The sequence below is a fragment of the Gracilinanus agilis genome, chromosome 1 (genome assembly GCF_016433145.1).
Source record: "Gracilinanus agilis isolate LMUSP501 chromosome 1, AgileGrace, whole genome shotgun sequence".
Classification (NCBI taxonomy): Eukaryota; Metazoa; Chordata; class Mammalia; order Didelphimorphia; family Didelphidae; genus Gracilinanus; species Gracilinanus agilis.
In genome coordinates, this window is record NC_058130.1 from 256,918,922 (window position 1) to 256,944,768 (window position 25,847).

A 25,847-nucleotide genomic window follows, 5' to 3' on the forward strand; every position below is an offset into this window, starting at 1 on the left:
TACCATTCTAGCATTAAAGAGTCAGAGTTATCAACAGACTATGACAACTGCTGTGTAGAGAATTTAATGACATGTTTTATATTCATGGTATAAAAATCTGTCTTCTTTGGTATACTTGTACATAAAAGGTATTCATCTTCCATCTAAGAGCAGGAACCCCACATCTCCACTCTCATCAATCTAGTACCATACTTTTTGAAAAATTCTCTATATTGCCTGGGTGTTCATGAAGAATAACAATAACTGTACATACAAAAGCCTTATCACCTCCTTCTTAGACTACTGCAATAACTTGTTCATTGGTCTTATTGCCTCAAGTCTCACATCATTCTGTTCCACTTTCCATTCAGCTGTCAAACTGATTTTCCTAAAATGAAGATCTGACCACATGATGCCACCCCCTACCCACTCTAAATAAATTCTGGTGGTTCTCTATATAGTTCTAGGATCAAATATACAATTCTCTTTTTGGCTTTCAAATCCTTTCATAATCTGGTTTCACTCCTCTACCTTTCCAGTCTTTTTACTTCTCTCCATTCGCTCTGTGAACCAGTGCCATTTATTTCTTTATTCCTTGCATATGGCACTCTATTTTCTGACTTTTTTAATGTCTATGTCTCATGGCTAGAATGTTCTCCCCCCTCCACTCTGTGTCTTAGCTTTCCTGGCATCCTTCATGTCTCAGCTTGAATCTCATCTTCTGCAAGAAACCTTTCTTGGTCCTGCTTCATCCTAGTATCTTCCCTCTGAGATTACTTGCCATTTTTCCTGTGTATATCTCAATTATACATAGTTGTTTGCCTGTTGTTTTCCCCATTGGATTATGAACTCCTTGAAAGAAGGAATTATTAGCCTTTATTTGTGCCCCCAGCACTTAGCACAGTGGCTGGTACATGTTAGGTTTTTTTTTTGTTTGTTTTTGTTTTGTTTTGTTTTTTAAACCCTTGTACTTCAGTGTATTGTCTCATAGGTGGAAGATTGGTAAGGGTGGGCAATGGGGGTCAAGTGACTTGCCCAGGGTCACACAGCTGGGAAGTGGCTGAGGCCGGGTTTGAACCTAGGACCTCCTGTCTCTAGGTCTGACTCTCACTCCACTGAGCTACCCAGCTGCCCCCACATGTTAGGTTTTTAATAATGCCAGTTGACCGCCTTTTTTCATGATAATCTTTCAAATATTTAATGATAACTATACATTTCCATCTCATTTACCATTTCCCAGATTAATCCTTTTCAATTCTTTCAGTTCTGGCTCCTGGATCCTAGAACCTTAGGATCATAGACTTAGAAGTGGAAGGGATTCAAAGGTCATCTAGTCCAATTCCCTCATTTTGTAGATGAAGAAAGTAAGGCCAAGAGGCATTGAACAACTTGCCTGATGTCACACAGATCATGAGCATCAGAATCAGAATTTGAACCCAGGTCCTATCTCTTCACCATTCTAATCATATTCCTTATGACATACTCTATTTTGTTTACATTTGTCCTAAAAACTGGGACCCAGATTTAAATTGGTTCTTTATGTTACCATAAGTTTATTCACTTGAAATAACTGATTCTTCTTTGATTTTCTTTGAAGTAGATCACAGCAATTCAATTCAGTGAATTTATAGATGATCAATCAAAAGCTGGAGAGGCCAAATGGTTTGCCCATTGTCATAAAGTCATTTTGTGGTGGAATAGTACTAGAACTTAGGTCACAGAAACTTAGTGCGTTTTTCTCACTAAATTATATGCCTGTTAGTTTTTATGCTACCATCTACCTACTAATTAATGAAGAATAAGCCTTAAATTTCATGGCCAAATCATTACATAACCAGGTTCCCATTCATCTAGTATTTCAGTAACAAAATAATTCATATATATAGACAGTAAGATATAAATAAGAATTCTTAAAATTACTCGTGCTGTAGAAATCAGGCAATTAAGTACTTGAAAGACTTAATTTAACCAGCACCTCTTTTGGACCTACATATTTCAAATATTACATTCCAATGGTACTCCTTTTCTAATCACTCCTCTTAACCAAAGAAAATTATATCTGAGCTGGACCATATCCAGTTTTAAAGAATTAGCTCGCTATGTCTTTCTGGTTTACCAAGGCAATTTTTATGTTATTACTTTATAACAATTGGGGAACTGGAAGAGAGATCCATAGTTTTTATATCTACTTCTCTAACCAAATGGGGTATGATTGATTAATTTATGGTCTTACAACTATTTTGAGAAAAGAAAGGATAAATCGGAGGTGGAACAAAACCAAAAGATGAATAAGTCTTGGCACAATAGGGACTGGGGTACACAAAGTCAGAAGAATTGATGAGGATATAGATAATAGGGCACAGTAAATGAATTGTTATTGGAGCATTCTAGGAAGAAGTATTTCAAGTTGCACAGGTGCCATTCAATATCTTGCCTAGAGGCGGTATTTTTTCCAGGGGAGACATATTCCCCCGTAGTTTTTTCCTGTTTGAAATATCCAGCCTAGCCATAGATCTTTGATTTCTAAAAGCACAACAGAATAAGACAGACCAAAAGTATTCTTTTGTTTGGTTAATTTTCAATTGGTTAGGAGTCAATTTTGTTTGTAGTCATTATCAGTTTTACTTTGACAGTATAGAGGCTAGAGAGTGAACCTATTCTTTCTCTGGTAGAGCAAATTCCCTATAAGGAAACTCTATACAGCAATTGCAGATGGGCACATTTACACTCAGGTATCTACCCTGAGCATTGCAAAGTTAGTTGACCTGCTCAGGATCACACAACCAGTAAGTATCAGAGGCAGACCTTGAACTCAGCTCTTGCTGCCTCTCAGGCTAATTTTCTATCTACTCTGCCACACTGACTCATTCTTTTGATACTTAGATTAATTCGTTATTCAAATAGCATGGGTGTATTTGTACTGATACAGATTTCAACCCGTGTCTTTTCATCCTATGCAATTTTTCTGCATATCTTTTCTTAAAATCTTCAAAGAGGATCTATCTAAACACAATAGAGAGGACATTTTTTGATTCCTTTAATCTTTCTTGCTGCCTGTTCAATTTCTATACTTCATTCTGCCTACACAACTAGCCCATATATTTTTCTAGTTACACCTGTCTTTCATGATGTTTTGTGACATTTTTTACAAACAAGTTACCTTTAGTAGTATACACTTGCTATTTATTATGTACGCTAAAAGGAAAAAAAAAGTAAAAATTTAAGTGGAATTAATATAGGAACTTATTTTCTCCATTAGTAGCACTAACTTTTATTTTTTCTGAGAAAGGAAATTAGCCCTAAAGCATTCAATTTTTTTAGGTAACCAGATAGGTCCCCCTCTCCTTTATTGCTATCACCCTTTTTCTCCACCCAATCTTCTATTGATATGCAGCAACAATATCACGCTTTCTTTTCTTGAGTGGCACTCAAAGAGAGCAAGGACACTAAATATTGAGGTTGGGCCCAAAGGCAGTTTTGAGGTCAAGCAATTACCAGAGCAATAGCAATCCTGAAAGGTCATCACCTGTGACATTTGAACTTTGATGCTGTGTTAGATGCCAATGAATCATGGCATTATATAAAGGATGGGGGAAGAAGAGGATGAAAATTCAGAAACAGAAAAATATTTTACCACTCAAATGCTATCTATTAGCCTCAGCAATTTTTATAGTAAATGAGTCTCCCGATAGAAAATTGACAAAATAATGATAAAAGCAGGAGATAGTTAATGACCTCTGATGTGGAAATTCCCACAGTATAACCTCAAAGCTAATGAAACCTGCTTCAACAAACTGAATGCAATTATATCTCTAGGAGAACCTTTTTAAGTATCTGTATTATTGTGGAACTGCTCAGTCAAATAATTATTTTTTAAATGAATCTCCATCCCAAATAGTGGCATATTACATCCCAAAGAAAATAATTGCTGTTTGCTTTTGTTTAAAAAAGACCACAAATAAACAAACAATTCCCTTCATTTACTGGCATGAAACAACTTCCCTTCTCTGGATTTCTATTTACAGTTTTGGGCTCAGTTTCCAACACAGAGCCATCTATTTTTCAAGAGGTGAGAGTAACAAGGTAGGGACTGATCATTTGTTTAGGAACTTAGATTACATTTCTCAGCAGGATTAAAAGGAGCTATTTTATATGGATATAGTAGGTTCACAGTGAGGCCATTAAGAGAAACTAATGAAAAATAATGAAAATAAGAAAAAAGAGAGGTAACATATGTTGCTTTAGCTATACATGTATTAACTTATCTGAAAACAAGATTTCCAGTGATCACTATCCCCTGAAGCATGGCTAGAACCCAGAAAGTTATATATAAATATAAAAGAATCACTTTTTTAGAGAATCAGTGAAGACAAAAATTTGTCCAAAAGCCCATACCATTTATTCAGAAACTGAAATCTTGAACACATCTTCAGGCTCCTTCCTAGAACCTTTCACTTAAAATAAATTCAGAGTACTACTAACAGTATAACAAGCCTTATTATTTGAGTTCCCTGCCCACAATGCATCTTAGACATGTTTCAACAATGGATCAACAATATTGATCCATTTCTCCATGAAGTCAGAATTACGTTTATTGGGATTATGGATACTTATGGAGAGTTTGCCCGCTACAAATAAATTATCAGTCTTGCTCTTCTAACACAGTGGAACTGACTGTTTAAACACTGATCTACATATAAAGTGAATGCATGAACTCTTTTTTTTAACATTTATTAATATTTATTTTTTACAAAAGTTAACATGGTTACATAATTCATGTTCTTACTTTCCCCTTCACCATCTGAGCTCCACCCCCCACAATGGCTGATGCATATTTCCACTGGTTTTAACATGTGTCATTGATCAAGACCTATTTCTAAATTGTTGATAGTTGCATTGGTGTGGAAGTTTCGAGTCTACATCCCCAATCATGTTCTCCTTAATCCGTGTGTTCAAGCAGTTGTTTTTCTTCTGTTTCCACTCCTATAGTTCTTCCTCTGAATGTGGGTAGCGTTCTTTACCTCAGAATTGTCCTGGGTCATTGTATTGCTGCTAGTACAAAAGTCCATTACATTCTATTTCACCACAGTGTATTGGTCTCTGTGTACAATGTTCTTCTGGCTCTCCTCCTTTCACTCTGCATCAATTCCTGGAGGTCTTTCCAGTTCACATGGAATTCCTCCAGTTCATTATTCCTTTGAGCATAATAGTATTCCATCACCAGCATATACCACAATTTGTTCAAACATTCCCCAATTGAAGGACATACCCTGATTTTCCAGTTCTTTTCCACCACAAAAAGCGCAGCTATACATATTTTCGTACGTATGTTTATTAAGGATCTCTTTGGGATACAAACCCAATAATGGTATGGCTGGATCAAAGGGCAGGCATTCTTTTATAGCCCTTTGAGCATAGTTCCAAATTGCCAGCCAGAATGGTTGGATTAGTTCACAACTCCACCAGGAGTGCATTAATGTCCCAGTTTTGCCACATCCCTCTAGCATTCATTACTCTCCCCTTCTTTCATTATAGCCAATCTGCTAGGTGTGAGGTGATACCTCAGAGTTGTTTTGATTTGCATTTCTCTAATTATTAGAGATTTAGAACACTTTCTCATGTGCTTATTGATACTATTGATTTCTTTATCTGAAAATTGCCTATTCATGTCTCTTGCCCATTTATCAATAAGGGAATGGCTTGTTTTTTTATACAATTGCTATAACTCCTTGTATATTTGAGTAATTAGACCCCTGTCAGTGTTTTTTGTTATAAAGATTTTTTCCCAATTTGATGTTTCCCTTCTGATTTTGGCTACATTGTTTTTGTTTGTACAAAAGCTTTTTAGTTTGATATAATAAAAATCATTTATTTTACATTTTGTAATTTTCTCTAACTCTTGCTTGGTTTTAAAATCTTTCCTTTCCCAGAGATCTGACAAGTATACTATTCTGTGTTCACTTAATTTATTTATAGTTTCCCTCTTTATATTCTAGTCATTCACCCATTCTAAATTTATCTTGGTGTAGGGTGTGAGATGTTGATCTAAACCTAATCTCTCCCATATTGTTTTGCAAATTTCCCAACAGTGTTTGTCAAATAGTAGATTTTTGTCCCCAAAGTTGGGCTCTTTGGGTTTCTCATACACTGTCTTGCTGATGTCACATACCCCAAGTCTATTCCACTGATCCTTCCTTCTGTCTCTTAGCCAGTACCATATTGCTTTTAATGACCACTGCTTTATAGTATAGTTTAATATCTGGTACTGCTACGCCCCCTTCATTCACATTTTTTTTCATTATTTTCTTTGATATTCTTGATCTTTTGTTATTCCAGATGAACTTTGTTATAGTTTTTTCTAATTCAGTAAAGAAGTTTTTTGGTAGCTTGATAGGTATGGCACTAAATAGGTAAATTAATTTGGGTAGAATGGTCATTTTTATTATGTTAGCTCATCCTACCCATGAGCAATCAATGGCTTTCCAATTGTTTAGATTCAGTTTTATTTGTTTGGAAAGTGTTTTGTAGTTGTTTTCGTATAATTGCTATGTTTGTTTTGGTAGATAGATTCCCAAGTATTTTATATTGTCTAGGTTGATTTTAAATGGTATTTCTCTTTCTACCTCTTGCTGCTCTAATGTGTTGGAAATGTATAGAAATGCTGATGATTTATGTGCATTTATTTTGTATCCTGCAACTTTGCTAAAGTTGTTGATTATTTCTACAAGCTTCTTAGTTGATTCTCTAGGATTTTTTAAGTAGACCATCATATCATCTGCAAAGAGTGATAGCTTAGTCTCCTCTTTGCCTATTTTGATACCTTCAATTTCTTTTTCTTCTCTAATTGCTACTGCTAGTGTTTCTAGTACAATGTTAAATAATAGAGGTGATAATGGGCATCCTTGTTTCACTCCTGATCTTATTGGGAAGGCTTCTAATTTATCCCCATTGCATATGATGCTTGTTGATGGTTTTCGGTATATACTGTCTATTATTTTTAGGAAAGGTCCTTCTATTCCTATACTTTCCAGTGTTTTCAATAGGAATGAATGCTGTATTTTGTCAAAGGCTTTTTCAGCATCTATTGAGATAACCATGTGATTTTTGTTTGTTAGACTGTTGATATGGTCAATTATATGGATGGTTTTCCTAATGTTGAACCATCCTTGCATTCCTGGTATAAATCCCACCTGATCATGGTGGATGATCCTCTAGATCACTTGCTGGAGTCTCTTTGCTAGTATTCTATTTAAAATTTTTGCATCCATGTTCATTAGGGAGATTGGTCTAAAGTTTTCTTTCTCTGTTTTTGATTTACCTGGCTTTGGAATCAGTACCATATTTGTGTTATGAAAGGAATTTGGTAGGACTCCTTCTTTGCTTATTATATCAAATAATTTGTATAGTATTGGGATTAGTTGCTCTTTGAATGTCTGATATAATTCACTTATGAATCCACCAGACTGTGGTGATTTTTTCTGAGGGAGTTCTTTGATGGTTTGTTCAATTTCTTTTTCTGATATGGGATTATTTAGGTATTCTATTTCTTCTACTGTTAATCTAGGCAATTTGTATTTTTATAAATATTCATCCATATTTCCTAGATTACTATATTTATTGCCATATAATTGGGCAAACATAGTTTTTAATTATTGCCTTAATTTACCCTTCATTAGAGGTCAAGTCTCCCTTTTAATCTTTGATACTGTCAATTTGGTTTTCTTCTTTCCTTTTTTTTATCAGATTGGCCAGTACTTAGTCTGTTTTATCTATTTTTTCAAAATACCAGCTTCTAGTTTTATTTATTAATTCAATAGTTTTTACTTTCAATTTTATTAATTTCTCCATTGATTTTTAGTATTTCTAATTTAGTTTTCATCTGGGGATTTTTAATTTGCTCACTTTCTGATTTTTAAGTTGCATGCCCAATTCATTAATCTCTGCACTCCCTAATTTGTTAATATATGCACTCAAGGATATAAATTTCCCCCTGAGTACTGCCTTAGCTGCATCCCACAGAGTTTGGTAGGATGTCTTATTTTCATTCTCTTCAATGAAACTGTTGATTGTTTCTATGATTTCTTCTTTGACTATCTGGTTTTGGAGAATCATATTATTTAATTTCCAATTGGTTTTTGATTTGCCTGTCCAGGTACTTTTACTAATTATTATTTTTATTGCATTATAATCTGAGAATGTTACATTTATTATTTCTGCTCTTTTGCATTTGTTTGCAATGTTTCTATGCCCTATTAAATGGTCAATCTTTGTGAATGTACCATGTGCACCTGAAAAGAAGGTGTATTCCTTTTTGTTCCTATTTATTTTTCTCCACATATCTATTAAATCTAATTTTTCTAGGATTTCATTCATCTCTCTTATCTCTTTCATATTTATTGTTTTGGTTTGATTTCTCTTGATCTGAAAGAGGAATATTTAGACCTCCTACTAGTATGGTTTTACTATCATTTCCTTCTTGAGATCTGCCGGTTTCTCCTTTATGAGTCTGGTTGCTATGCCATTTGGTGCATACGTATTGAGCAATTTTATTTCCTCATTGTCTGTACTGCCTTTAATCAGGATGTAATGACCTTCCCTGACTTTTTTAATCATATCTATTTTTACTTTGGCTTTGTCAGAAATCATAATAGCCTCTCCTGCCTTCTATTTCTCATTTGATGCCCAAAAGATTTTGCTCAAGCCCTTTACCTTAAACTTGTGTATGTCCACCTGCCTCATATATGTTTCTTGTAGACAACATATGGTACAATTTTTGTTTCTAATCTACTCTTGTATTTGCTTCCTTTTATGGGCAAGTTCATCCCATTCACATTCAGAGTTATAATTATCAATTGTGTATTCTCTGACATTTTGGTATCCTCTCCTAGTTCTATCCCTTCTTATTACACTATATCCTTTTAAACCAGTGGTTTGCTTTATGCCAGTAACCCTTGTCCCCTCCCTTGATTTACTTCCCTTTCTTTCCCCTCCCTTGTTATTTTCCTCTTTTTATTTTTAAGACCTAATGAATTCCCTACGTCTTCTTTTCCCCTCCCTTTTTTGACTTCCCCACTCCCCTGCTCCCCTTGGTTTACCCCTTCTGACTTTCTCAGTAGTGTTAGATACAGTTTTATATCCCAATGGATAAAGCTACTTTTCCCTCTCAGGGTTAATTACACTGAGAGTAAGGTTTAAATATTACCTCTCTGTATCATTAGCTATTTAGTTGCCCATTTCTTGCTGTGTTCTCCTTCACAAATAATGAAGTATAAACTATAGATTGTTGGAATTGACACTTTGTCCATCTTGCAGTAGCTTTAATTAAAACATTAGGTATAAGAAGAACCTTAAAAGAGAAAAAAACTTTGGAACAAAGAGATACTAATATTGGGAGGCAGCACAGTGCTGAGGAGTGAATTTTAAGTAGCCAGAGGACTTGGGTTCAACTACCATTCTGTCACTTTCTATTCAGCTGATCTTGGGCAAATAACTTCTCTTGCCTCAATTAACTTAGGTGCAAAATGAAAGGTTTAAACTAGATGGTCACTAAGAGCCCCTTCAACTCTAAATCTTTACTCTAATTATGATCATAAGTCACAATTTGTTCAGTCATTACCTAAATAATAGTTTTTGATACTGTCTTTTGTATTTTTCTGTTGTAAAAACTGCTGCTATGAATATTTTAGTATATGTATGAACTTTCCTTTTGTCTTTGATCTTCTTGGGCTATATACACAGCAGGGCACTCAGTGAATCAAATAATATGAATATTTTAACAACTTTTCTTATATAATTTGAAATTGCCCAGAAATTTGAATCAATTTAAAACACCAATACATTCGCACAGCTCCTCTGACATTAGCAATTTTCATTCTTTACCATTTTAGAAATATAAAGTTTCTTTAGGCTTTGCCTCAGAAGAGATTACTCCAGTACACTTATAGCCCTTCTCTCATCAGGATTGACTCAGGCTTTTTGGGACAAGATATTACTCTAGATTCATGAAAATATATGACAACAAAATCTCCTTTCTATCTCTGAAGTCTCATGTTCTCCTCCCCATCCTCAAACTGTGAATGTTAAAAATAATTATGAAGCTTTCTCTGTCTGTCTCTTTGTCTGTCTGTCTCTCTTCCTTGCTCACTCTTTACATCCATATCCATTTCTTCTTCATGGTTATACACAAATCAATACATTAGGAGTGATTACATAATTTTAGGTAAAATTAGTTTCTTTGAAGAAGGAAAGAAACAGACTTTTATTGGACAAGGTTTAGTAAAATAGGGAGAGACTGAAGCAAAAGGGAAGAGGCAGAGAATGAGAGTATAGAATTCAACAAATTTTGTATCCAACATACAAAGGGTGGCATCTCTTCTATTGTTCTCTCTGGCTTAGACATAGCTGCAATCACTTCATTCTTTTGGTGGCATCTTGGTTAAAGTCACTTTATCCCTTGAATTTCATCTTCTTACATTCAGGCCAATGGACCAGCCTGTTAAGATCTTCTGGGATCCTTCCTCTGTCATTCAAAGTGTTAACTAACCTTCCTAATTTTTTGTCATATGCAGATTTGATGATTATACTCTCAAAGTCATAAAAATGTTAATCAGAATACAGCTAAGTACAGATCTCAGGAATACTGCATTGGAGGCTTCCTATCAAGTTGACATTTGACTATTAACCAATTCTGATACTAGTTTTTGTATTCATGTAGACTAGATTTGATTTAATTTGGTCCTTCTTGTCAGCAATATAACAACAAAACAAAAAGTTGCCATTGTTATTTTTATTTTCCCTTGCCTATTACATTAATTCTTAGTTTTATCATACCTAAGACCAAACAACACTCATTTTCATCTTCTATACACATGTACACACATGTGCATTTATATCTATGTAATTTAGGTTGGTTTCTGAATTCCTTGCATACCTCTATGTTAGTCTTCAGAAAACTCTCATTATTTTTCCTCACTGAAATTATTTACATCTTCAGATTGATTCTGGAGAGATCCACATCTTTCCTGGGAGCAATTTTCCTTATAAAATTTTATTCAGTAAGATCTAAACCCTTTGAAATCTTTCCCCCCAAAATATAAGGTGTATATCAAATTACAGACAGCTTTACTTTCCTTTATGAAAAAAAATCTAAGCCAGAACAATGCTTTCCCTTCAAGATCGCCATCATTTCTACTTTAGCAACTAGTTCCTCTTTGTTTTTAAGAATCAGATGCAGAACAGAATTCTCGATTTCTGTTCCTGCATCCATGTGAAGAGGTTCCATTTCCTTCTTTACATATTGAATATGAGACCTTTATTATAGATACTTGCTGCAAACTTCCCCCTCCCACCCTTGATTTACTGATTTAATTCTTATCCAGGGTAAATAAATTTGTTCTGAAAAAGCTTTTCAGTTCTATGTAATCAAAATTATCATTTTTTCCCTAGCTGTCCCTTATTTAGTTAAGAATTCTCATCATTTAGGAGGAAAATCTTTACATTAAAGATTCTCTGATACAGGTCTGATATCCAAATACCAAGGGAACTGCACAAATATGTAAAGCCCAAAGTCATTCTCAGTGTATAAGTGCTCAAAGGATGTGAACCAAATAGTTCTCTGTCTCTGTCTCTCTCAAAACAAAAGTATAAGCTTTTAAAAGGCACATAAAATATTGCTTCAAATCACTAATAAGGATTTGGGATTCTGGGAAGATGGAGGCTTAGATGGAGCAAATCTTAAAACCTCCTCACCCTTCCACACTGAGATAGAAAGCAATACACTTCGAGAAGAAAGAGAACAAAATCTAACAATGGGACAGAGCAGGAGGACCCTATTGCTGGACAGCTAAAGAGGTAGGCCAAGAAAAAGTCTTGAATTCTTGAACTGTTACAGGGTCTGAAGGTATAGAAGGGGAATCCTAGGACCCCTCCCCAACACACTGGGTGGAGTCTCCAGTGGCCCCTGTAATCTCCAGGCAGGGATGTTCACTGGCCTGGAGAGAGGGCCTTGCTGGTGCTGGACTCCGGAAGTTGAACACAGGCACCCTAGGGAGGTGATTGGAAGAGAAAGCCAGAGAAACACAGTCAAAACCCTTGGAAGATGGAGGCTTAGATGGAGCCAAACTTCAGACCGCCTGGATTCATCACACTGAGATAGAGAACAAAGGGCTTCAAGAGGAAAGGAAACCAGGAAACAGCAGGACAGAGCAGGAGGACCCTACTGCTGGACAACTCAGTGAAAACTCCATCTTGTCCCCCCACTTCTTTTTTTTCTTCAGGGCACATTAAGCAATACAGACTAATCCAATCAATACAGGCTTAATCCCATCAATTGGACAGACAAGAAGTCTTCAGAAGGCAGGGAAAGTCCAACATACTCCCCCATACGCTACAGAGAAAGTAACTACAAACCTCCATTGCCAGCTGGGGGAAGATCTTTCATCAAAGCTCATTAAATCCATCTGCTTAAACTAGCAGAACAGAAAAGGAAACAATATGAGTAAACATCAAATCACTAATAAGAATGCAGAGCAAATGAACTCAGGAATTTTACTTCATACTTAGAAAATTGGCAAACATCTTAAGAGGTAGAAATAATAAATTTTTAACTACTGTTGTAAAAAGTAGTAACACTAATGCACTCTTATTTGGGACCAATTTGGAAGCATGTCAAGAAAGTCACTAAACATGAATTTGTCCATACTCTTTGACATATAAACATAATACTATGTCTATTTTTATATATATGTATATATAAATAAAATGTAAGCCAATGGCAAAAATAAAGCATCACAGCCAACAAAACATAGTAGTTAGATTCTAGAAACAAAACATCAATTAGGGAATTGCTAGATGAATTATGGAACTGAATATGAAGTAATAAAAGTCTGCTGTTGGAGATGCCTAAAGATCAATTTGGAAAAACATGGGAAGACTTATTTGAACACTGTAAATTAAACAGAGCTAGGAAAACAATAGTATAATACAATACTGGAGAACAATATCAAGAAGATACTCGATTCCTCTGAAATAATGGCCACAAAAAAAGATATATGAGAATGTACCTCCCTCTAACATCTTTGCAATGATGATGAGTAAAATTCAACAAAGGTAGACTGAGTAATGTATTCTTCAAGAAAGATAAATTTATTAACAAGGTATGAACAGGATAATAAAAGGGTCAATGGCTAACTCAGTTTAAGACGAACTCTGAAATAAAGACCTCTCATTTTTGTAAGGTCATAACAAAGAATAGAACAAGACAGAGGAAATATAATTGGTTATAGGGTTTGTGACATCATGGGATGAGGACAATATGATTGGTTACATAGCTGAGATATGATGAAAATATAATTGGTTAAAAACTGGGAATTTGGGGCTAACAATATCCCCCTCCTATGACTAAGAAAATTTCAATGTTTGAGTTCACCTGCAAAGTTAGAAAACAGTGGACCAGACTTCTTTGGTTAGTAAACTAGATATTCTTGAAGTATAGCTTGGTGATGTAAGGATCCCAGAAAAGATTCCCACCTCCCTCAAAGATAGCAGATTTCCTTGAGGCAAGAATAGAAAAGTGATTAGCAGGAGAACTGAATTTCTTAACAATTCATTATTGTGGGAAGCCAATAAGAGACTAGATAAAAATCTGAGATTCCTCTTTTGACCCCTTTTGTGATCCTTGTAATTTCTTCTTGAAAAGTATTATGACCTAATTGAAAAGCTTTAAGTTCCTATCAAACCTGAATTTAAAGGGTTAACACAGCAAGGAATGCTGCTGCCTGTTATAGCCAAGGCCAAGATACTCCACAACTTGGCTTTTTGATAAGAACCTAGTCAAAATTCAGCCTTGGCCTTGGTCTATTCTGAAGCCAATGTTTTGTGTTTTGATGTGACATAATTTGTAACTTCTGCGCATCTGCAAAGTTTCGATGGGGGTTCTTTTGTGTGAAATAAGTCTTGAAATATATATAATAAACTCCATGCTCGTGGAGCCAGAGCTGGAAGCATGAAGTAAAAGATATTTCCCTTGTCCTGTCCTTATTTCCTTATCAACTAAACTGTCATCAGATTATCAGAGATGATAAAGAAATCTCCACAACTGGCACCTGAACAGGTACCTTGGATCACTGGATTCATGTAAATATTTGCCCTCCCCCTCAGACAACTCCCAAATTATGACAGTTTAGTTTCTGAGAACTGAATTTCTTAACAATTCACTATGGGCTAGATGAATTTTTCAACTAAGTTCAGAGACCAAGAGACATCCAGGAAGTTAGTTACAAGAAAAAAATCAATTAATTTTAAATAGGATGAGTAAAAAAATGATATAGGATCAATTTAATCTTTTCAGTTCTTTACATGCAGAGGAAGAAGAGATTGTGAAATGGGAGTGATTTAAAAACAAAAGAAATGAAAAACTTCAAAAACTTAAAAAAATGTATCCCCTAGCCATAGTTATAAAAGATAACAATTTATTTTTCTTTCTTTTGTGAAGATTATTTGACATTTACATTTAAGTTATGATTCATTGGAAACTTCTTATGGTGTGTAATATGAGATGAGAGTCTATATCTGTTTTTGGTAATACTGCTTTCCAGTTTTCTCAATATTAGTTTTTAAAAAGAAAATTCTTCCCAAAGCATTTTATATTCTCTTGTTATTTAGACACTGGATTTTTGAATTTGTTTCTAATTCTTGCATGTCTAGTCTGTTCTATTGCTATACCCCCACCCTTTTTAAACAAACCCTTACCTTCTGTCTTAGAATCAGTCCAAGGCAGAAGAGTGGTAAGAGTTAAGCAATTGGGGTTAAATGACTTGCCCAGTTTAGGAAGTGTCTGAGGCCAGATTGGAACCTAGGTCCTCCCATCTCTAGGCCAAGTTTTTAGTCCCCTGAACACACCTAGTTGCCCCAGACATACCCTTAAAATATCATCAAATAGTTTTGTTTATCATAAAATGTGGGATATTCTTCTTTCAATACATTTTTATTACCTTTGAGATTCTAGACCTTTCAGCTCCTCCAAATGAATTTATTATTTTGTCTAGTTCTATATAGTATCTCCTTAGTAGTTTGTTATAGCATTAAATCTGTAAAATAATTTAATTAGCACCACCATTTTTATTATATTGACACAGTCCAACCATAATGAATAAATATCCTCTAGGTTTTTAAGTCATTAATTTCTTTAAAAGGTATTTTGTAAATGCCTTTTGTTGCCTTTTTGGGGGATTTATGGGATGTATGTTTGGTGCAGGAAATTCCCACTAAGGCATAGTAGGATTAGTAGCAATCCCAGTATTTTTTAGTAACTTTAGCACCTGAGGAATCAGTGGTAGCAAGGCCATTCTCAGAACTACTAAAGACAAATTGTCTCAAGGCTATTTCCCCATCCCATCTGTGGGTTTTTCCTCAGTTCACTTTCCTTAAACGTTATGGAGAAAAAGGTAAGGAGGATACAGTATTTTCTTTTACTTTACACTTAAAACTCTTTTAAAAGAAGCCTCCAAACCCTTATGTTTTACTTTCTTTTCACTTGTTCTTTGGTGAGGCCAAGCAAAAGATCAACATAACTGTATTTGTTTCTCACCCCTGTGGCCAGACATACTAGGAAATTACAGTCTCTGTCTCCATTTCCCTGAAACAACAAACTGCCTCCAAGAAATTGCCGATTCGTGGCTGATCCAGTATATTTAGGTGTTTTCTGTATACAAAAAGTACCTGTGGGAAAAAAAAAAGCTCATTTTCAGAAGCTCATTTGACACCTGATTCTATAGTTGTAACAGATGCCAAAAAAAATTCTGTACTGATACAATATAAATCTTCATGAATTATTTTTTTTGACACGTGATTTCTCTAACTCTGATTCTGATTATGGTTCTCTCTCTCTCTCTCTCTCTCTCTCTCTCTCTCTCTCTCTCTCTCTCTCTCTCTCTCTCTCCCTCCTTGTCTAAACATTGCCTTCCAACCTAGTTTCCTTCAATGTAGAAAACTGACTCCTATATCTATATCTTTAAGGGAAAGAACCTGCACCTCTCCCAGTTTTAGCCTGTGTTGAAAACAACCATGTTCGTTTGTGCTGGTGTCACCATTTTTATGTTAAATCAAAATAGCTTTGACATTTAAAGGTTAAATGCTAGGGACACAAAAACTTAGACCCTATCCGTTTTTAACCAGAATTTAAGAATGGACAGTTTGTTTGTATCTCTTTCACCTCTTCCCCCTAGGAAAGAAAGGAACAAGGAAATAAATCTTCAGACTGTTAAAGGGAGAAACATGTGGCTTCATAAACTACTGTTAAAGAGAAAAGGAAAAACAAAGAATTTTACAACCTCAGCAGTCTCACTCAACCTGCCTTCTCCTTCTGCTCTATCCCTGATTTCTACCTATCCACTTCTGCCACCTGCAAAAGGTCCAGGGAGAGGGGCACATCTCCCTGACACCCCCATCAATCCTGCTTTTCTGCATGAGTAGACAAGATACTTTTCTTGTTTTATCTTCAGCCTAGCACCATCCAAAGCTAAATAAAGTGTCACAACCTTTGGGAACTCTGGGTAGGATCTATTTGGCTGCAAATAGAGCTTCTTTCCTCTCACATATCCAAGAAATGCCTAGGTTTTTTGCAGGGACATTGATTATTTAAACATATCTTGAATATATCTTGAAAGATTTTTAACTATTTTGGAATTATTTTTAAAGGAAATTTCCTTTTAAAATATTTCCTGCTGTTTTGTTGTTGCTACATGGAAATATTGATTTTTTCTGGATAGTTTTTCCCCTTTTCTCTTGAAGAGGATGATGATGTGCCAGATCTTGTAGAAAATTTTGATGAAGCCTCAAAGAATGAAGCCAACTAGAGTCTGATGGATCTTGGCAGTGGCATGGACTAGGTTGGAGAAAGGAGTGGGTGGCTCTGGAGCTGTGTGGCAGCAGAGAACATCTCCTGTTAATAGTTCAGTAATAGAAATATTTTGTATATTAATGATGCTGTTTGGTCAGCATTTTTCTGTGAGCTGATTATGCATTTTGCACTTCTCCCAGGATCTACTCTTTTGGTCAAAATGCGAAGTATTGGTGCAGCTTTGAGGGGTTTTGTGGGTGTGAGTGTGCTCGCGTGTGGGGGTGTGTACAGTGAAGAACAAATTGGATAACAGTTCTAGTGATACTCTCCCTCCCCCCAGTAGAAAATAAAACAAATCTGCCTCAAAACAAAAAATCTCCTGTAGTTTCCTAACGCATCTAAGATATAGTAAAAAATTCTCAATTTGACATTAAATGTCTTCCAGAATATGATTTCTACCTGTTTTACTGTTTTGTTGTGTCCAATTATTTGTAGCTTCATTTGGGGTTTTCTTAGCAATAATAATGGAAAGGTTTGCCATTTCCTTCTCTAGCTTACTTTATAAATGAAGACATTGAGGCAAACCAGATTCAGTAACTTGTGTGGGATCACACAGCTATTAAATGTCAGTCCAAATTTGAACTCAGATCCTCCTGACTCTAGGCCTGGAACTCTGTCTATTTTGCCATCTAGCTATCCTCTACCTATTTTACCAGACATAATTACTAATATTCCTCTTCATGCCTGTCAATTCCAGCCAAACCATCTTACTATTTCCTGGTCTTAAAATTTCATATCTCCTCTTCTTGCTTTTCTATATATGATATCCGTCAATCAGCCAACATGCATTTGTTATGTTCCTTCTATCTGCCTATCTTCTAAAGGCACTGAGGATACCAAGACAAAAATGAAAGTATCTGCTGCTTTCTGAAGTCTCAGAAACTTACATTCTATACACATGTAAGGGTGAGATAAAAGGTAATTACTTTGTCAAGCATAGAGTACAAAAATCAAGCTGTGTTCTCATGAAAAATTTAAAACTCTTTAATCATATGAAAAATACTTCAAATCACAATTAATTGGAGAAATGCAAATTAAAACAATTCTGAGATACCACCTCACATCCATAAATTGGACCAATATGACAAAAAAGGAAAATGATAAATGTTGGAAGGGATGTGGAAAAATTAGGAAACTAATACACTGTTTAATACAACTGTGAAATCATACAACTATTCTGCAGAGCAATTGGAAACCATGACCAAAGAACTGTAAAATTATGGATACCCCTTGGCCAGTGATACCACTATTATGTCTATATTCCAAAGAGATCAAAGATAGGGGGAAAGGACCTACTCATCCAAAAGAATTTATAGCAGTTCATTTAAAAATGGAAACTGAAGGGATGTCTATCCATTGGGAAATAGTGGGAAAAGTTGTGGTATATGTTTGTAATGGAATACTATTGTGCCATAAGAAATGACAAATAAGATGATCACAAAAAATATCAGGAAAGACATATGAAGTGATGCAAAGTGAAGTGAGCAGAATCAGGACATTAACAGCAATAATTTACAATGATCAACTGTGAACAACTTAGCTATTATCAGCAATGCAAAGATATAGGACAATCCAAAGAACTCACGACAAAAAAGCTAACCACTACCATAGAAGGAACTGATGGAATCTCAATGCAATTGGAAAAATTTCATTTTAAATTTTATTTTCTCCATGAATTTCTCTCTAACATAAGTGATATGTGTCTTCTTTTACAACATGACAAATATGGAAATGTATTTTGGATGATAACACATGTTCAACCTATATAATATCTGCTCTGTTTGGGGAGAAAGGAGAATTGGGAGGGAGGGAAGAACAAGGATGACCAAATATCAGAAAACTATTAATAAAAATTGAATTGATGTGTAGTCTGGAAGAAATTAAAAATCAGTCTTTTCATACAACAATTATGTATAACAAAGTCAGGTATTAGGTGGGCAGAGAACAAAAACCCTGATTTATCTTTGTTGTGGTTTGCATTAATTTGAAGGCTAATACAGAAATAGATTAAGGATTATTAAAGTATCTATTCATAGAAATTTGAAATGTTTAAATAGGAAGGATTATATCTTCATTAAAACAGTGACATTTGAAATAAGAAAGAGATAAGTGAGGTGAATGAAGTCCTAGAAAAATTAGATTTGATAGATATGTGGAGAAAAATAAATAGGGACAAAAAGGAATACGCCTTCTTTTCAGCTGCACATGGTACATTCACAAAGATTGACCATGTAATAGGGCATAGTAACATTGCAAACAAATGCAAAAGAGCAGAAATAATAAATGTAACCTTCTCAGATCCTAATGTGATAAAAATAATAATTAGTAAGGGCACCTGGACAGGCAAATAAAAAACTAATTGGAAATTAAATAATGTGATTCTCCAAAACCAGTCAAAGAAGAAATCATAGAAACAAACAACAATTTCATTGAAGAGAACGACAATTATGGGACATCCTACCAAACTCTGTGGAATGTAGCCAAGAAAACTAAATTAGAAATACTAAAAATCAAGGAACAAATTAGTAAAATTGAAAGTAAAAGAAATTAATTAATAAATAATTAATAAATTGAATTAATAAATAAGACTAGAAGCAGGTATTTTGAAAAGAAAACAAATAAAATAAAGTACTGGTCAATCTAATAAAAAAAGGAAACAAGAAAACCAAATTAGCACTATCAAAGATGAAAAGGGAGACCTTACCTCCAATGAAGAGGAAATGAAGGAAATCATTAAAAATTATTTTGACCAATTATATGGCAATAAATATAGCAATCTAGGTAATATGGATGAATATTTATGAAAATATAAATTGTCTATATTAACAGCAGAAGAAATAAAATACCTAAATAATCCCATATCAGAAAAATAAATTGAACAAGCCATCAAAGAGCTCTCTAAGAAAAAATTGCCAGGGCCTGATGGATTCACAAGTGAATTCTATCCAACATTCAAAGAACAACTAATCCCAATACTATACAAATTATTTGATATGATAAGCAAAGAAGGAGTCCTACCAAATTCCTTTTATGACACAAATATGGTACTGATTCCAAAACCAGGTAGATCAAAAATAGAGAAAGAAAACTACAGACCAATCTCCCTAAGAAACATAGATGCAAAAATCTTAAATAGAATACTAGCAAAGAGATTCTAGCAAGTGATCAAAAGTATTATCCATCACGATCACTTGGGATTTATACCAGGAATGCAAGGATGATTCAACATTAGGAAAACATCCACGTAATTGACCATATCAACAGTCTAACAAACAAAAATCATATGATTATATCAATAGATGCTGAAAAAGCCTTTTACAAAACACAGCACCCATTCCTATTGAAACACTAGAAAGTGTAGGAATAGAAGGACCTTTTCTAAAAATAATAAACAGTATATATCTAAAACCATCAACAAGCATCATATGCAATGGGGATAAATTAGAAGCCTTCCCACTAAGATCAGGTGTGAAACAAGGATGCCCATTATCACCTCTATTATTTAACATTGTACTAGAAACACTAGCAGTAACAATTAGAGAAGAAAAAGAAATTGAAGGCATTAAAATAGTCAATGAGGAGACTAAGCTATCACTCTTTGCAGATGATATGATGGTCTACTTAAAAAAATCATAGAGAATCAACTAAGAAGCCTGTAGAAATAATCAACAACTTTAGCAAAGTTGCAGGAACAAAATAAATGCACATAAATCATCAGCATTTCTATATATTTCCAACACATTAGAGCAGCAAGAGGTAGAAAGAGAAGCACCATTTAAAATCACCCTAGACAATATAAAATACTTCAGAATCTATCTACCAAAACAAATACAGGAATTGTATGTAAACAACTACAAAACATTTTCCAAAAAATTTAAACTGGATCTAAACAATTGGAAAAACATTGATTGCTCATGGGTAGGACGAGCTAACATAATAAAAATGACCATTCTACCCAAATTAATTTATTTATTTAGTGCCATACCTATCTAACTACCAAAAAACTTTTTTACTGAATTAGAAAAAAACTATAACAAAGTTCATTTGGAAAAACAAAAGATCAAGAATATCAAGGGAAATAATGAAAAAAAAAACGTGAAGGAAGGGGGCCTAGCAGTACCAGATATTAAACTGTACTATAAAGCAGTGGCCATCAAAACAATATGGTACTGGCTAAGAGACAGAAGGGAGGGTAAATGGAATAGACTTGGGTTATGTGACATCAGCAAGACAGTGTATGATAAACCCATATAGCCCAACTTTTGGGACAAAAATCCACTATTTGACAAAAACTGTTGGGAAAATTGAGAAACAATATGGGAGAGATTAGGTTTAGATCAACATCTCACACCCTACACCAAGATAAATTCAGAACAGGTGAATGACCTGAATATAAAGAGGGAAACTATAAATAAATTAAATGAACACAGAATAGTATACTTGTCAGATCTCTGAGAAAGGAAAGATTTTAAAACCAAGCAAGAGTTAGAGAAAATTACAAAATGTAAAATAAATGGTTTTGATTATACTAAATTAAAAAGCTTCTGTACAAACAAAAACAATGTAGCCAAAATCAGAAGGGAAACAACAAATTGGGAAAAAGTCTTTATAACAAAAAACTCTGACAGGGGTCTAATTACTCAAATATACAAGGAGTTAAATCAATTGCATAAAAAATCAATCCATTCCCCAATTGATAATTTGGCAAAGGACACGAAATAGGCATTTTTCAGATAAAGAAATCCAAAGTATCAATAAGCACATGAGAAAGTGTTCTAAATCTCTAATAATTAGAGAAATGCAAATCAAAACAACTCTGAGTTATCACCTCACACCTAGCAGATTGGCTAAAATGAAAGAAGGGGAGAGTAATGAATGTTGGAGGGGATGTGGCAAAACTGGGACATTAATGCATTGCTGGTAGAGTTGTGAACTGATCCAACCATTCTGGCTGGCAATTTGGAATCATGCTCAAAGGGCTATAAAAGAATGCCTGCCCTTTGATCCAGCCATAGCATTGTTGGGTTTGTACCCCAAAGAGAACATAGATAAACAGACTTGTACGAAAATATTTATAGCCGTGTTTTTTGTGGTGGCAAAAAACTTCAGTTGGGGAATGGTTGAACAAATTGTGGTATATGCTGGTGATGGAATACTATTATGCTCAAAGGAATAATTAACTGGAGGAATTCCATGTGTTATATTGATAATAACAGATATTTTGGAGAAGCAGATAATTATGCCAGGGCCAGTAACCTTCAAGTCACTTCTTCTCACAGACACTGACTGACAGGCTTCAGTGAGAAAAGAGGGGGTTAGACACTCCTGGCTTTCAAACCCCTCCCTCCAAGCAGTTGAGGTTTCAGTTGGAAAATGGAGACAATCTGAGGTACTTCTAGCAAGGTCTTTTGAGGCTGAACTCTAAAGATGTTCCCCTTTTCTTTAACTTATATTCCTCACAGGTCTGATAGAGGAATAAGAAGAAGCTTGTTATCTAAATGTTGAGGATTGAGATGGATCTGATCTTCTTAAACCTGGCAGCTGTGAGGATTCAAGATAGGTGATAACTATGAGCTGTGAGTATCCCCAAATAATTCCCAGGCACAGATATTGTAGGTAAAGCTTATATTAAGAAGGAAAGGGAAAAGCTACAGGGTGTAATTAAGGTTTTAGATAAGGAAAAGGTGACCCTGATCTGTTAGGTTGAAGCTGCCCTTTCCCCCCACAGGAGGCGGTGAAGGGCCCTTGGCTAAACTGTCTCTCTTGCCAATAGTGAATATTTCTAATCAGTAAATTACTAAATAATTGTTGTATTGATGTTGATAAGGACCAACTCTATTAAACAGGCTAACTCCTAAGTAGAAAACATGATGGCTTAGCAACAATGGCCCTCTCAGGTGAACCCCCCAAGTCAGGACCAGTAAGCAGTGTGTACTGCCCACATCAACCCTCCAGAGGCAACTGACCAAACCCTTCTCATCTGACCCCTCACCCAAAGTTCTCCAGGGGGGGGTCCCCTGGAATTCTGGGTGAGGCTGACCCTGTATTTTGCAGGGATTCCATGCTGCCATCCTCTGCATAACACATGTGAACTGGAAAGACCTCCAGGAATTGATGCAGAGTGAAAGGAGCAGAGCCAGAAGAACATTGTACACAGAGACTGATACTGTGGTAAAATTGAATGTAATGGGCTTCTGTACTAGCAGCAATGCAATGATCCAGGACAATTCTGAGGGATTTATGGAAAAGAACACTACCCATATTCAGAAGAAGAACTACACGAGAGGAAACACAGAAGAAAAGCAGCTGCTTGAACACATGGGTTGAGGTGGACATGATTGGAGATGTAGACTCGAAACTACCACACCAATGCAATTCAATAATATGGAAATAAGTCTTGATCAATGACACATGTTAAAACCAGTGGAAATTTGCATCAGCTATTGGGGGGAGGAGATAAGAGGGTGAAGGGGAAAGTAAGAACCTGAATCATGTAACCATGATAACTTTTCTAAAAAATAAAAATTATTTAAAAAAAACATTGAAGTTTGAAAAAAACAAAACAAAACAAAGTAACCTTATTCTTATAAAGGAAACAAGCCAGGCAAAGTATTAGGCTTTTTTCTTTTAAAACAAAGAAACAACAAAACCCCAAAAACCTGATATAATGGCTGTTAGAAAAATATTGTGGACCTGCCTTTATAACGAAGAGTTTCTAGTCTTTAAATCCTCACAGATTGAAACTGAGATGGCACATAATTCAGAATACATGTACTTAGAAAATGCTAGAATATTTAACCGGGGCTGTGGTGATAGTAGAGTAAAATATCAGAGGGAACAGCAGAGCATCATCAAATTCCAGGGAACCAATAGAGCAAGACCTCAGAAAGGAGACAATCCCTGGCACAGATTTTGTTCTGCTATTTTTGTTTTTGTTTTTTTGTTTCCTGTATGCCAAGTTTTCTTAACAGAATTTAAATCACCTTGCTGAAGAGCCTGAAAATGAACTTCAGTTCATCATATTATTTCATTTCTATTAGAGCTTCCCTGAGTTAAGGCTATTCATTACATCACCTAATTTTTTAGCTGAGACAATTACTGATTGTGAGTGCCTATTTCCTTCTCATCATTTGAGACTCCAAAATACAAGTTAATATGGAAGTGTAGTTCTTGTTCAGCCATTAGCAAACATAATATAAAGCCTGTGTCATTATTCCTAATAACATTTATGCATTCACTAACCACAAGGTTCCTGGCATGTCCAGCAGTGTACAGTTAGAGCACACGTGTGTGCTTCCCTTGAAGATAGTAAGGGAGGGGTGCTATGTTTCTTCATTGTTGTCAATGCCACCCCTCACTCAGACACCTTTTGGGTTCTTTATGGTCCATTTTTAAAGTGCTAACCTGATGTAGGGCAAATATCACTAAATGCAGAATAAGGGAGACCTGATTTCAAGTTCTGACTCACCTGTCACCAGTCACTTAATATTTCTGAGACTGTGTTTAGATGTGTACAGTTTAATATGTTTACTACCAGAATATGGAACCTGGATGAAGAAACTCCCTTTTTCTCAAGGGAGTAGGTTAGTATATTTTCTTTTTTTTTTTAACATTTATTAACATTTATTTTTTAGAAAAGTTAACATGGTTATATAATTCATGCTCTTATTTTCCCCTTCACTCACTGACCTCCACCCCCACCCCCCACGGTTGATGCATATTTCTACCGGTTTTAACATGTGTCATTGATCAAGACCTATTTCCAAATTGTTGATAGTTGCATTGGTGTGGTAGTTTTGAGTCTACATTCCCAATCATGTCTGCCCCAATCCATGCGTTCAAGCAGTTGTTTTTCTTCTGTTTCCACTCCTGTAGTTCTTCCTCTGAATGTGGGTAGCATCTTTTCCATAAATCCCTCAGAATTGTCCTGGATCATTGCATTGCTGCTAGTACTGAACAAATTGTGGTATGTGCTGGTGAGGGAATATTATTGTGCTCAAAGGAATAATAAACTGGAGGAATTCCATGTGAACTGGAAAGACCTCCAGGAATTGATGCAGAGTGAAAGGAGCAGAACCAGGAGAACATTGTACACAGAGACCAATACACTGTTCTAGCATATTTTCTGCAACTTCTTGTCAGAAAATTGCTTAGCCTTAGAACACTGAAAGTTTAATTGAGCCTCTGAGAGATGAGACTTGACTCTTTCCAGATTTGGGTTCAGTAACTGAACTACTCATGCTATGCTACCTCCCTATTGCCTAGAAAGGAATATGTAAATTTTAAATTACTACAGAATATAAATTATTATAAATTATTATCATAATTATACCAGATTTCTTGCCCAAATATTTTCTTATACTACTTACTTGCACACCTGGAATATAGTAAATATTGAAATGCCAAGGATTTGACTAACTGATTGGGGGAACCTCTATTTAATGAAGGGCTAATATGAATCCCATTATTTTCAATCCAATTATACTCCTTTGGGATTTATTTGCATTTTTCCATCATGCCTCTGCACCAAATATTTTCTAGTGACCTTTATCTTTTTTTCCTATGCTCTTTCCCATTTGGTTGTAAGCTTATTCAGGGCAGGAACTCTTATCTTTTTCATATTTATATATCTATTTATTATATATCTAATTAATATAATGACTAGAACATGATAAGACTTAATAAATGTGTATTGACTATCTTGCTGAGCCTCTTGCTTTAGTCTTTTTCATCTAATCCTGTACTTTTTTTACTGAAATGAAAGTATAATAATTTACTAATAACAAATGTAATAACTAAATTAAACTCTGGTCCTTAATTTCCATAAAGTTTATTAATATTTACTTGAATAAGAGAAGGCAGAAAGAGAGAAAAAGCCTATTCTAACTAGCCATGTGGATGCTTTCCACATGGCTCCCTTAGCCACCTTCCTTTCTCCACAGGCCTGAGAGAATAGAGAAACCTCCCATTT